Genomic DNA, 14,178 nt, shown 5'->3' on the forward strand with positions numbered 1-14,178 from the left:
GCGTGTATGCGGAACCCGGCGAGATGGACTAAAACTGCGTGGAGGCCGACACCGGACAGGTAATGTATAAATGCGTATACACTGCATACATTTACACATTGCAGCGGGGGTTTCGTCGGCTTGTCTCTCGTTCGCAATTCAACCAACTTTGGCCCAAAATCAATATGTAGGGATGGATGGGGTTTAGATGGAAGCTGTAGGGACTGCTGACAGTATGCAGGGATGGATGACGGTTAGATGGAAGCTGTAGGGACTGCTGACAGTATGCAGGGATGGATGACGGTTAGATGGAAGCTGTAGGGACTGCTGACAGTATGCAGGGATGGATGGGGGTTAGATGGAAGCTGGAGGGACTGCTGACAGTATGCAGGGATGGATGACGGTTAGATGGAAGCTGTAGGGACTGCTGACAGTATGCAGGGATGGATGGGGTTTAGATGGAAGCTGTAGGGACTGCTGACAGTATGCAGGGATGGATGACGGTTAGATGGAAGCTGTAAGGACTGCTGACGGTATGCAGGGATGGATGGGGGTTAGATGGAAGCTGGAGGGACTGCTGACAGTATGCAGGGATGGATGCCGGTTAGATGGATGCTGGAGGGACTGCTGACAGTATGCAGGGATGGATGGGGTTTAGATGGAAGCTGGAGGGACTGCTGACAGTATGCAGGGATGGATGACGGTTAGATGGAAGCTGTAGGGACTGCTGACAGTATGCAGGGATGGATGACGGTTAGATGGAAGCTGTAAGGACTGCTGACAGTATGCAGGGATGGATGGGGGTTAGATGGAAGCTGGAGGGACTGCTGACAGTATGCAGGGATGGATGCCGGTTAGATGGATGCTGGAGGGACTGCTGACAGTATGCAAGGATGGATGCCGGTTAGATGGATGCTGGAGGGACTGCTGACAGTATGCAGGGATGGATGGGGTTTAGATGGAAGCTGTAGGGACTGCTGACAGTATGCAGGGATGGATGACGGTTAGATGGAAGCTGTAAGGACTGCTGACAGTATGCAGGGATGGATGGGGGTTAGATGGAAGCTGGAGGGACTGCTGACAGTATGCAGGGATGGATGACGGTTAGATGGAAGCTGTAGGGACTGCTGACAGTATGCAGGGATGGATGACGGTTAGATGGAAGCTGTAAGGACTGCTGACAGTATGCAGGGATGGATGGGGGTTAGATGGAAGCTGGAGGGACTGCTGACAGTATGCAGGGATGGATGCCGGTTAGATGGATGCTGGAGGGACTGCTGACTATGCAGGGATGGATGCCGGTTAGATGGATGCTGGAGGGACTGCTGACAGTATGCAAGGATGGATGCCGGTTAGATGGATGCTGGAGGGACTGCTGACAGTATGCAGGGATGGATGGGGTTTAGATGGAAGCTGTAGGGACTGCTGACAGTATGCAGGGATGGATGACGGTTAGATGGAAGCTGTAGGGACTGCTGACAGTATGCAGGGATGGATGACGGTTAGATGGAAGCTGTAAGGACTGCTGACAGTATACAGGGATGGATGGGGGTTAGATGGAAGCTGGAGGGACTGCTGACAGTATGCAGGGATGGATGCCGGTTAGATGGATGCTGGAGGGACTGCTGACTATGCAGGGATGGATGCCGGTTAGATGGATGCTGGTGGGACTGCTGACAGTATGCAAGGATGGATGCCGGTTAGATGGATGCTGGAGGGACTGCTGACAGTATGCAGGGATGGATGGGGGTTAGATGGATGCTGTAGGGACTGCTGACAGTATGCAGGGATGGATGACGGTTAGATGGAAGCTGTAAGGACTGCTGACAGTATGCAGGGATGGATGGGGTTTAGATGGATGCTGGAGGGACTGCTGACAGTATGCAGGGATGGATGCCGGTTAGATGGATGCTGGAGGGACTGCTGACAGTATGCAAGGATGGATGCCGGTTAGATGGATGCTGGAGGGACTGCTGACAGTATGCAAGGATGGATGCTGGAGGGACTGCTGGCAGTATGCAAGGATGGATAGGGGTTAGATGGAAGCTGGAGGGACTGCTGACAGTATGCAGGGATGGATGGGGGTTAGATGGAAGCTGTAAGGACTGCTGACAGTATGCAGGGATGGATGCCGGTTAGATGGATGCTGGAGGGACTGCTGACAGTATGCAGGGATGGATGGGGGTTAGATGGATTCTGGAGGGACTGCTGACAGTATGCAGGGATGGATGCCGGTTAGATGGATGCTGGAGGGACTGCTGACAGTATGCAAGGATGGATGCCGGTTAGATGGATGCTGGAGGGACTGCTGACAGTATGCAAGGATGGATGCTGGAGGGACTGCTGGCAGTATGCAAGGATGGATAGGGGTTAGATGGAAGCTGGAGGGACTGCTGACAGTATGCAGGGATGGATGGGGGTTAGATGGAAGCTGTAAGGACTGCTGACAGTATGCAGGGATGGATGCCGGTTAGATGGATGCTGGAGGGACTGCTGACAGTATGCAGGGATGGATGGGGGTTAGATGGATTCTGGAGGGACTGCTGACAGTATGCAGGGATGGATGCTGGAGGAACTGCTGCTAGCTGACACTATGCAGGGATGCCAGCTTGCTTCTTTTACACATCTCCTGGTTGCCCATCTGCAGTGATTCATGTATGTACTGCAAAGCAGCCCTGCTGGAGAGAGCGAGGGGTTAAAACGGAGTAGTGACGAGGATTCCCCTCCTCCATCATCACATAAAGGGGGGAGCTGAGCTGCAGCTCTTCATTAATCAGTGCTTGTTTTGTGCTATCCTGTGGTTTCCCTTATTTAAGAATACCACCCAGAGAGTGAAGGGCTGCTTTATGTATGCAGGCACACGTCCCCGGTATAGCAGTGGGCTGCGTCTTTGCGTGCATTGCCTGCACCCTGGCCAGTGCACAGGGAGATGATTCACTGCCGTATACCTGGGGCACTGTGTACGCTCTGCACCATAGTAAACGCTATCATAGCAGGGAAGCGCCATGGGAAACATGTAGATGGGAGGATCCCTTGCTTGTTTACCACGATCAAAATGAGTCATGCTTTCTCCCAGCAGATCTCTAGTACTACGGCTGTACGACGCAGGGCTGGCAGCATTAACCCCTTCTTTGCTGTACCATAGCCTCTTCCGATGCCTCTCCCAGCAGCAGCCGTGAGCTGAGGACAGAGTGCGAGGCGGAGGAGGATGACTCGTTTGCATCAGGCAGTGGGAGAACACTAGTGCTGCACCTCCACAACTTCGTGATCAGCCCTGTTTCAAGAATAAACGAGATCAAATGAATCACCGTGCGCCTGAAGCGCTGTTATTATGACACATGTGTTGTTCCCTGGGCTTTATCCTAGGGAATCCTATTGAAGTCATCTGTTTTGAATGAGTGTGGTTTCCATAGCGCATCGGCGGGGCGGGATTTATTTCATCTCCCACACAGGGCAAACAATCAGCCCACTTTCCCCCTGCGACAGGCTCAGGGCAGCAGCGTCCCCGTTTGTCACAACAGTGTAGGAAACATAGCACGTCAGCATCTCCCCCATCATAACAACACGGGGCTGCGGAGGGAGAATGCTTCCTTCAGCGACCCATATATGGCAAGCCAGAGTCACGTCTCACTACAACACTGTCATATACATTAGAAATTGTGGCTCCTATTTACTAGCTGTTCACAGGAGCTTGCAGTCAAATTGCTAATGCAGTAAAATGCGCCATGGGGGATTTTTGATTCTGGCACTGACCATAGAGGTAAATGCAGGTGGTGGTGAAACAATGCACGTTTCTCTAGTTTCCCTGCTTTTTCAGTAGCTAGAGATGGGCTTAGAATTCCACCCTCCCCTAGACTATTATCTACGGTTCCCAGAATTATTGGGGACTAAACTGGAACATTCCACAGGGCTAATCGGATTCTGGGAGAAAATGATAGATTTAGTGACTGAGTACTCAATTAATCATTAAGCTGCACATGCTATGCTAAACTCAACTGTGGCAGTCATTTGCCACCTTAGCCAAAATCCACCTCGACCAAGAATCAAGCATGCGTTTGGGGTCCGCTGTGCAGATTCAGCATGACAAATCCTTAAACATCAGTGACCCCCAAGTGCAATTTTCTATTCCTTAACCCAGCCTGTCAGAAGCCGGTCCATCATGCACTGTGCATCATCCCTTACCTCCTACACATAGCAGTACAGTCTAATTATTAGACTCTAATGGTACATGTGTGTAGTTAATCATTTGCTCCTAAAACCTGATTAGCCTTGTGCAAGGTTCTGGTGCAGCCTCTTTTAAAGCTGTGTTCACACTACGCACTTTGCCTTACTGCCCATGAACACACTGCCCATACAATTCTAATGGCATGTTAACCCATAGAACACTTTATGTTATGGCTGTGTTATAGCGCGGGCATTACGCAGCAAGCATAATGTAAATCTAGCCTTAGTCTAATGATTGTTTCAGCTGATAGGGTCAAAGCAGGCCTGAAGTGAGGAATCTCAATTTAGGTTTGATACTGACTTAAAGGATATGCCTAAGCTAATTAAAAAATAAAAATCCACTTACCTGGGGCTTCCTCCAGCCCCTGGCAGGCGTCCTGTGCCCCCGCCGCAGCTCCGGTGGCTCCCGGTCTCCTCCGCTGCAGATGCCGACCTCGCCAGGTCGGCTTCCGGGTCGGCTTCTGCGCTCCACCGTGCAGCTCACGTGGTCAGGCTGATGTCATCAGAACTGTAGTGCGTCTGCATGTGAGCCGCACAGTGGAGTGCAGAAGAAGCCGACCTGGCGAGGACAGCATCTGCAGCGGAGGAGACCAGGAGCCACCGGAGCTGCGGTGAGGGCACAGGACGTCTGCCAGGGGCTGGAGGAAGCCCCAGGTAAACCGCATTAGCTATGGGGATAGGGCAAGGGGTACATTTGTCCCCAGGCGCAGTTACAGGTTTTGCTCTACCCGATGCGCCCCTGAAGAGTCTATGAAAGACGGTGGAAGGATCCAATCTTCTCCCCGCTTCCTCCTGCTCTCTGCCCTGGAGTTTTGTTTTACTTTATCTCCCTGTTGTAATCAGCGCTTGCCATGTATGCATCAGCAAAGTAGATCATGTGTATTTCTGCATAACTCCCACCTTTCTAATGCCTGGTATACACGATGCAATTTCCTGCCAGGTGGATGGGTAAAATTGATCATTTCCGGCATGTCCGATCTGCTACTGATGGAGACCAGGATTGATTTTGTGCAGTCTGATCTGAAAATCAATCCTGTTCTTAATCAGGTGCCGATCGTGCATGCAGGAAATTATTCTAAAACTCAAACATCTCTGGGAAATCATGATGGACCCCCTTATGGTTCACACCTTGTCACAAGGGGGCGCAAAAACTGACTTTGTCCCCGGTTGCTGAAAACCCTAGCTACACCTCTGCAAGTGGATTTTTATTTTTTAATTAGCTTGGACGTATCCTTTAAAGAGAACCTGTGAGGGAAAAAGTGCCCAATTTGGGAACTTACCTCGGTAGGGAAAAGTGTCTTTATCCTCCAGAGGCTTCCCCTGTCCCTGTCCGCCTCACCATTCCAGTGCCAAAACCCCTGAAAGCCTGTTGACAAGGGTTAGTTGACGGAGCTCGGCCGCACTGTGCAGGCGCTGACAAAATCATGCCTGCGCACTAGCATGGAGCCAAATGGGCTAGGCTTTTTCTGCCAAGCTGTGGCTCCATGCTACTGAATAGGTGTCTGCCATCCTGCGCAGTGTGGACTTGCGACCTGGCAAGTCATATAACTTCACATGAGGGCATGCAGGAACGATTGGAAGGACTGAGGTGGCTCTATGGTATCCAGAGCATTTCCTCTACTTAAAGAGAACCCGAGGTGGTTCTTGGGGGGGGGGGGGGGGCAGATGGGACACAGAGGCATGTTCTCTGCCTCATGATATGCCTCTGTGTCTCCACACTGCCCCCTCGCCACCGTGCAATAGTCCCCTGAGATTGGTGACACTATTTGTTGCCATCTCGGAGGTAAACACAGGGCAGAGGGATTCCCTGTTCAAAACGCCACCAGGGGCGTTCCTACAGGGTCTCCAGAGCTGCCATTGGGCAGCTCTCTCCCTAGCCGCGCCTCCCTGCTCGCTGGTGAGAGAATGAATCTCTCTTTCCAGCAGCGTGACCCAGAGGTCACAAAAGTGAAAATGGGCCTTTGCGGCCCACAGGAGCAGCGGGAAGTGGCATTTTTGAGGCACTTAGCCCCCCGGATCAAGTAGCCTACTTTTTTTATTTTATTTTATGAGCCCACCTTGGGCTCTCTTTAAAGCAAACCTGAACTGAACAATAAAAGTCAAAATAAACATACACCATTTTAATGTGAAAAGTCAGTGCATGGCCTTTTTAATACACCCTCTGTAGGGAAGTAGGGATGAGAAAAAGCGCCTCTGCCAGTCTCTAAAAAATTTCCTTGAACTTGGGTGATTCTGCGCTGATTCCATTAAAGAGACCCTGAACAGACAATAAAAATGGAATCTGAACTTACCTGGGTCTTACTACAGTCCCCCGTAGCCTGTGATGTCCCTCTGTTTTCCTGGTGACGGATCCGCCGCTCCGGTAGTACGCGACTTTGCCGGAAGTCATGTGCATTTGTGGTCTGTCCACGCGATTGTTGCCATAAACATTCTGCGCAAGCATGGCTGATTGTTAGGAGACCGCGCATGCGAAAAACTTGAAAATGGGCGTGCATGTGGACAGGACGTGCCGGATCCCCACGGCCCCATCCTCTTTCCTTTTACAAGGGTAAGCTCTGCTCGATCTTTATGCCAATCCTGCTTCTATTATTGTGACATATCTACTGTTCCCTGACTTCATGCTGGCTATGGTCTGATGCACGTGGCTTTCTAATTCTGCTGTTTGGGGTTGCTCAGATCCTTTTCTTGTCCCACACTGGGTTTATTGTTCTTGTTCTACCTCTATATTTACACTTGTGGATTGCTCAGTCATTTTTGTATATTGCATTTGCACCTTATGTATTGTTACGGCACGTATTTTATTATATACGCACTTTTTTGATCATGGAATGACCTCATATGAACTGTATTGCACAGCACTTTATTTACTTGTATGTTGCACATTTCCAGACCAGCAGCAGTTGTTATATGTATTCCTTTTGTGTGGCGCCCTGGATTGCCGGCAACACCGATTTCATTACCCAACTATTCTTAACTCTGTTACTGATGCTATTAAGTGGCAGTTCCTCATGTACTAGCACTTTGGGTCGGTGTGCTGGCAACCCCGGGATCCACTTTTATTGAGTGGATCTGCAAATATACTGTATTATATTACTAGGATATTATGGATGGCAAGAGGCCAGGGGATCCTCATTGTTTTTAATTATGACGTTGTTTAAATAAAAGGAACTGATTTTTTGCACTACTATGGCTTGAGCATCATATTTATGAGAGATATGAAGGGGACTACTTTATCTTTTCTTTTGTGAACCATGCACAGTTTCCCACAGCTCCCGGCAAAGTTGCACACTATTGGAGCAGCTAGTGGCAGAACGGAGGGGACTCTGAGGATGCTGAGGGACCTCGCAGGCTACTAGGGGCTGGAGAAAGCCCCAAGTTCAGATTCCATTTTTATTGTCTGTTCAGGGTCCCTTTAAAGTCAATGGGCCAAATATAAAGTTTAATAGATAAGCCCCCACAAGTTAGAACCAACAAATGTGCTAAGAATGTGTAGTAGAACAGTGGCAACAAGGGGGAAAAAAAATTAAGTTCTGAAAGATCTTGTGGTTTCGAAGAAAAGTGATGGCAGAAAAACAGACATTTTTTCATGATGGACAGCATTCATAGGCAGCGGAAACATTAGGCCATGGAATCAGGACCTGAGATTGAGAAGGTGGCACTACATGTCAGCTCAGCCCACTGGCAGAAGACTCTGCCTTCAGAGCAGCAGGAGACCTTATTGCTAGATTTATGGAAATGGTAGGAGGCGCCCGGGGAACGTAATGGTAGATTTACTCTATACGGTAGATACAGCATTTAATAAGAAAATGGTGTGATCCTACGTTCTAGATGTCCCCTCCCGGGAAGTATACAAACAGAATTTTTTTTGCTTTTGAGATTCTATTTATTTTGCATTCAAGACAACGCGTTTCACAGTCAAAACCGCTTCCTCAGGTCAGTGACAATGCCTCAATACAGATGCTGCTGATTGTCCGGGCGCCCTGCACTGAATAAACCTTATAGCTGACAGTTTTCTCATGCGGTGTACACTTCAGCTATCTAGTTGTTTAAAGCGGACTTGAACTCAGAACTTTCTCTCTGCTCTATAAGATACGCAAAAGCATAATAACCTTTAGGCTGGTTTCACATTGTAAAATGTTGTTAGCGATTTGGTGCGTCGCGCCCGCCACATCGCACCGCCAAAAACAGGCCTTCAGGGAACACCGCGTTAGTACACAGTGTTCCCTGTCTGGCATTTGGCCAAGCAGGAAGTGACGCCCGCTTGCAGTCATTTCCTGCCTCGGGTATGCGGAGGTGAACAGAAGCGTATTGCAAAAATATGCATGCATGCTGCGACTTAGCGATGCCAACTTCTTTAACGAAATCTGCGTCGCCATAGACTGCATCGGCCTGGAATTCATGTTAAGATTGCTGCAGGTCGCCGCAGAAGCCCCGTGGTAATGTAGGTATGCGCTAGTGTTAAATATGGCACTTCCGGTGCAGCATACCGCAAAGTGGGAAGTACGAACTTCCCCATAGACTTTCATAAGGCTGTCGTAGCAGTGCGGCAATTTTCAGCAACGTACCACACCAGTGTGAAAGGGCCCTTAAAGAAAAACATGTCCTTGTTACAGCTGATACAAATCCTAATATAAATCTCCAATGTTTCTACTTCCTGCTTTCATGGAAGTAGACATTTTGTTAACATCCCGTGCTTTCAAATGAGCTTATCTGCCATCTCTGCCATGGCAGTCAGGTGACACGGGAGAGATCAAAGGACATCTTGTGATTAGACACAAATGAGGGGGAATTAGACAGACAGGCTAAATGCTCTCAATACGTACAGGGTGCATTTCTCTATATTTTCCTTCTGTCGGTTCAGGTCCACTTTAAGTAGTACACACATTTCTACCTATCCACTTCAGCACACAATGGGCCATATGTGGACCTAGGTGATAAAATGCCTTTTACACCTCCAGCATGCAAACAAATCATCAAAATCATTTTGACAGTACTTTTTCTATGCTATGCAATTAATACAGTAACGACTGTCAGTGAAGTATCGCGGTAGTGATACTTCACAGAAGCAGGGCCACCTGCAGTTAATGTTACATACATTGCTAAGGAAGCAATGTGTGTAACTAAGGAAGACACACACTTCTTACATGGCAGCAAGCACTGCTATGTAAAGTGTGCATAGGGCACACTACGGCTCATTAAGCGTCACAGCTTGATGAATCAGGCCCAAAGTGAAAAAAAATTCTCTCCATCCCTCTTTATCTGTATGCTGTAAACAAGTCATATGCGCTGATTTTTAGTTTGTGTTGAAAAAAGTGTAGTCATTGCCCTGTACAACCAAGCATAATTCTCATTTTATAGGACAACTGTAGCAAGAGGTATGTGGAAGCTGCATTATTTATTTTCTTTTAAAGTCAATGGTGAATCGAAACTAAGAAAAAAAAACCAGATACTTACCTGAGGAGAGGGAAGGCTCTGGGTCCTATAGAGACCTCCCTCTCCTCTCTCTGTCTCCTCGTTGCAGCAGCAGCTCCCCGATTTGAATCCACCGCCGCCAGGGACATCGGAAGTCTTCGGGAGCCAAGTCCTCCCGAAGACAGGCGGCTCCATACTGCGCCCGTGCGAGTGTGTGAGAGAGGGTGCTCACAGCTCAGTATGGAGTAGCCTGTCTTCAGGGCACTCGGGCTCCCGAAGACTTTCAAACTTCCCCGCAGCGGGGGATTAGAGCAGTATTTGACCAAACTGGTTGAATACTGCGCCCGGGGAGACATCGCCGGGACCAAGAGAGGAGCGGGAAGGCTCTATAGGACACAGAGCCTTCCCTGTCGTTAGGTAAATATCTGGCTTTTTTTTTTTTTAGTTTCGATCCCCATTGACCTTAAGCAATACCAGTTGCCTGGCTATCCTGCTGATCTTTTGCCTCTAATACTTTTAAGCCCCATCTACACGATGCGATTGTTTGTGCGATTCGGTTACTATTCTATTTACGATCCGATTAAATCCGATATGTCCGATCGGGATTCGATTCAATTTGATTTGCCATTGTTTTGCAATGGCAAATCAAATTGAATCGAATCCCAATCGGACATGTTGGATTTAATCGGATCGTAAATAGAATCGTAATCGAATCGCACAAACAATCGCATCGTGTAGATTGGGCTTTAGCCATAGACAAGCATATGCAGATGAGGTGTTTGACATTATTATCAGATCTGACAAGATTTGCTGCATACTTGTTTTTGGTATTATTCAGACACTACTGCAGCCAAACAGATCAGCATTGCTGCCAGACAACTGGTATTGTGAGTGGCTGGATAATGTACTGGTTAAGGGCTTCCTTGGCAAGGAAGACCAGGGTTCAAATCCTGGCTAGTGTCCATACCTATTCAGTAAGGAGATCAAGGCAAGACTCCTTAATGCTGGGTACACACGATGCGTTTCCGCATCGAATGCGCCGCTCGATTCGATTACTTCCGAGCATTTCCGAGTGCATTTCGATGATTCTTAGGTCGAATGCCATGTAAACTATGGCAAATCGACCTAACGATCCATCGAAACGCAAATCGGACATGTCGGAAATAAACGAATTGACGGGAATCGAGCGGCGCATCGAACGCGGAAACGCATCGTGTGTACCCAGCATAACACTGCACTGTGGCCTCCTGAGCGCGTCCCAGTGGCTGCAGCTCTTGAGCGCTTTGAGTCCGACAGGAGAAAAGCGCTATACAAATGTATGTCAGCCACCATATTCTTCTCAGTTCAGTTGTCTTTTAAAGGCATATTCTTGTCAGATGAACTTTGGTAAATGCATATCCTGCAGTCATTAAGATTTTCTCATTCTTTAATTAGTAAGGGAATTAAAATAGTGTTTGGGTGGCTCAGGGACCATCTTTAAAACCTTCCTAAAAGCCAAACTGTTACTATTTGGTAAGTAGTACATCAGTTACCTAGAAAAGCTCATTGCGCTTTATTCCAGGTAGTGATCTCATGGCATTTCTGAGGAACTAACTTGTTCCAGTTTCGTTGGTACTGTTCACACAAAGGCATTATAAGAATTCCAGGCATTTTAGTTGTTTTCTCACTTAGGCATTTCAGATTGCTTCAAAACTCCTCAAACTGATTTGGCAAGCATTTGAGGCATTTTGAAGCATTTTTAATTCTTCCATTTATCCCTATGGACCTTTCCACCTCTCTTAAATGCCTCCCAATGCTGCCTTTTGTGTGAACAGCCACAGACACACAGTTTGATGTACCTGTAACTTCATTCTAGTCTGAACCAGAAATGCTGTAGTTGTGTTTGCAGATAACTCACGAAACATAAAGCAGAAGGACATAGAAAGATGACTGAAAGTGCAGCAATTCAGAGGTTGTACACATTCGAGCACTGAAGTATGCATAAATACCCGCATATACTATGATTTATGCAGCTCAACTTCCCCAGTATAAACCAGATTAAATAAGCTGTTCTCAGTATAGATTGGTAAATTTCCGACAGAATGAAGGTGTTCACATATATGAGAAGATAGTCACCAGATCTTTCTGTTTAGAGGTGTATTAAGAGACAATTTCATGTTTATGAGTAGGTACAGACATCAGAATGCAAGGAACTTTTTGGGGAAATACCGTAATGATCATACAAAAATTAAATACATGTACTGTTTGCCCGCTCTCCTCTGCTCCACAAATGGGTATCTCTTGTCTTCCCTGCCCTCCTCCACTAAGGAAATGGGTATCTCTTGTCTTTCTTGCTCTCCTCCACTCCACAAATGGGTATCTCTTGTCTTCCCTGCTGTCCTGCACTCCACAAATGGGTATCTCTTGTCTTCCCTGCCCTCCTCCACTACAGAAATGGGTATCTCTTGTCTTTCTTGCTCTCCTCCACTCCACAAATGGGTATCTTTTGTCTTCCCTGCTCTCCTCCACCCCACAAATGGGTATCTCTTGTCTTGCTTGATCTCCTCCACTCAACAAATTGGATTCTCTTGTCTTTCCTGTTCTCCACCACTCCACAAATGGGTATCTCTTGTCTTGCCTGCTCTCCTCCACTCAACAAATTGGTATCTCTTGTCTTTCCTGCTCTTCACCACTCCACAAATGGGTATCTCTTGTCTTGCTTGCGCTCCTCCACTCCACAAATAAATATATCTTGTTTTGCCTGCTCTCCTCCACGCCATAAATGGGTATCTCTTGTCTTGCTTGTTTCCTCCACTCCACAAATGGGTATCTCTTGTCTTGCTTGCTTTCCTCCACTCCACAAATGGGTATCTCTTGTCTTACTTGCTCTCCTCCACTCCACAAATGGGTATCTCTTGTCTTGCCTGCTCTCCTCCACTCCATAAATGGGTATCTCTTGTCTTGCCTGCTCTCCTCCACTCCATAAATGGGTATCTCTTGTCTTGCCTGCTCTCCTCCACTCCATAAATGGGTATCTCTTGTCTTGCTTGCTCTCCACCACTCCACAAATAAATATATCTTATCTTGCCTGCTCTCCTCTACTCCACAAATGGGTATCTCTTGTCTTGCTTGTTTCCTCCACTCCACAAATGGGTATCTCTTGTCTTGCTTGCTTTCCTCCACTCCACAAATCGGTATCTCTTGTCTTGCTTGCTCTCCACCACTCCACAAATAAATATATCTTGTCTTGCTTGCTCTCCTCCACTCCATAAATGGGTATCTCTTGTCTTGCTTGTTCTCCACCACTCCATAAATGGGTATATCTTGTCTTGCTTGCTCCCCACTGCTCCACAAATGGGTATCTCTTGTCTTGCTTGTTTCCTCCACTCCACAAATTGATATCTCTTGTCTTACTTGCTCTCCTTCATTCCACATATGGGTATCTCTTATCTTGCTTGTTCTCCTCCACTCCACAAATGGATATCTCTTGTCTTACTTGCTCTCCTTCATTCCACATATGGGTATCTCTTATCTTGCTTGTTCTCCTCCACTCCACAAATGGGTATCTCTTTTTTTGCCCAGTAGCATGGGCCCGCAATGGACAAGGTGATCAACCACTCTGGATTTCTCAATGATGTGTCTTGGCCACATTACATACGCTGCATTCTCGGCAAAGGCAACTCTAAATGACTGCCTTGGCTGAGAGCCATTTAGCCTGTGTACAAATTAAAGGACAACTGTAGCGAGACGTATATAGAGGCTGCCAGATTTATCCCCCTTAAAGGGATTGTCCGGAAAAAAAAATGAGTTTCACTTACCTGGGGCTTCTACCAGCCCCATGCAGTCATCATGTGCCCTCGTAGTCACTCACTGCTGCTCCGGTCCCCCTCCGCCAGCTAGTTTTGTTTTTGCCGACCTGGGGGTCGGCCGTCTTGCATACATTTTTACGCATTCTCGCTGATGCAGGAACATTAACACATACAACCATTAAGCTCTTAGCTTATTTTATGTTGAAACGCTGCCCCATTACAATTAATTTATAGCGCAACGCTGCCCCATTACGATTATTTGGCACTTATGGGGGGAAGCCCATCCAAATTTTTGCAGGGGGGCCCAGTGATTTCTAGTTACGCCCCTGCATAAGGTAGATATAATCTTTAATGATGCACAAAAGAGAATGCATTTTGCGGGTATTGGCCCGCACCCTCAGGTCAGTAAAAAGTGCCTAAGTCTACAGCAATCACAAGTGTGAGTGCATCATTAAAGTTTATATCTACCTTATGTGGTTTGTTCATTGACAGAGGTAAGAACCAACTACTCTTATATTTATACTCATAATTTAGATACCAAGCAATTTCAGGGTACCTCCTACAGTCCCTTTTAATAATGGTAGGTTTTGTTGCTCCCTATCAATAGAGTTCTTGGGGCCCCATGTAAAAATCGCACCGGGGCCCCAAGCTCCTTAGTTACGCCGCTGTCCGCAACTGTGGCAGATATTAACTTGGTCAAAGATCTACCTCCTCATGGAGGAATCCCAGATATCTGATCACTCTTTAGTTTTTACTGGTTTCAATGTCACTTTTG

This window comes from Hyperolius riggenbachi, chromosome 2 (genome assembly GCF_040937935.1).
Source record: "Hyperolius riggenbachi isolate aHypRig1 chromosome 2, aHypRig1.pri, whole genome shotgun sequence".
Classification (NCBI taxonomy): Eukaryota; Metazoa; Chordata; class Amphibia; order Anura; family Hyperoliidae; genus Hyperolius; species Hyperolius riggenbachi.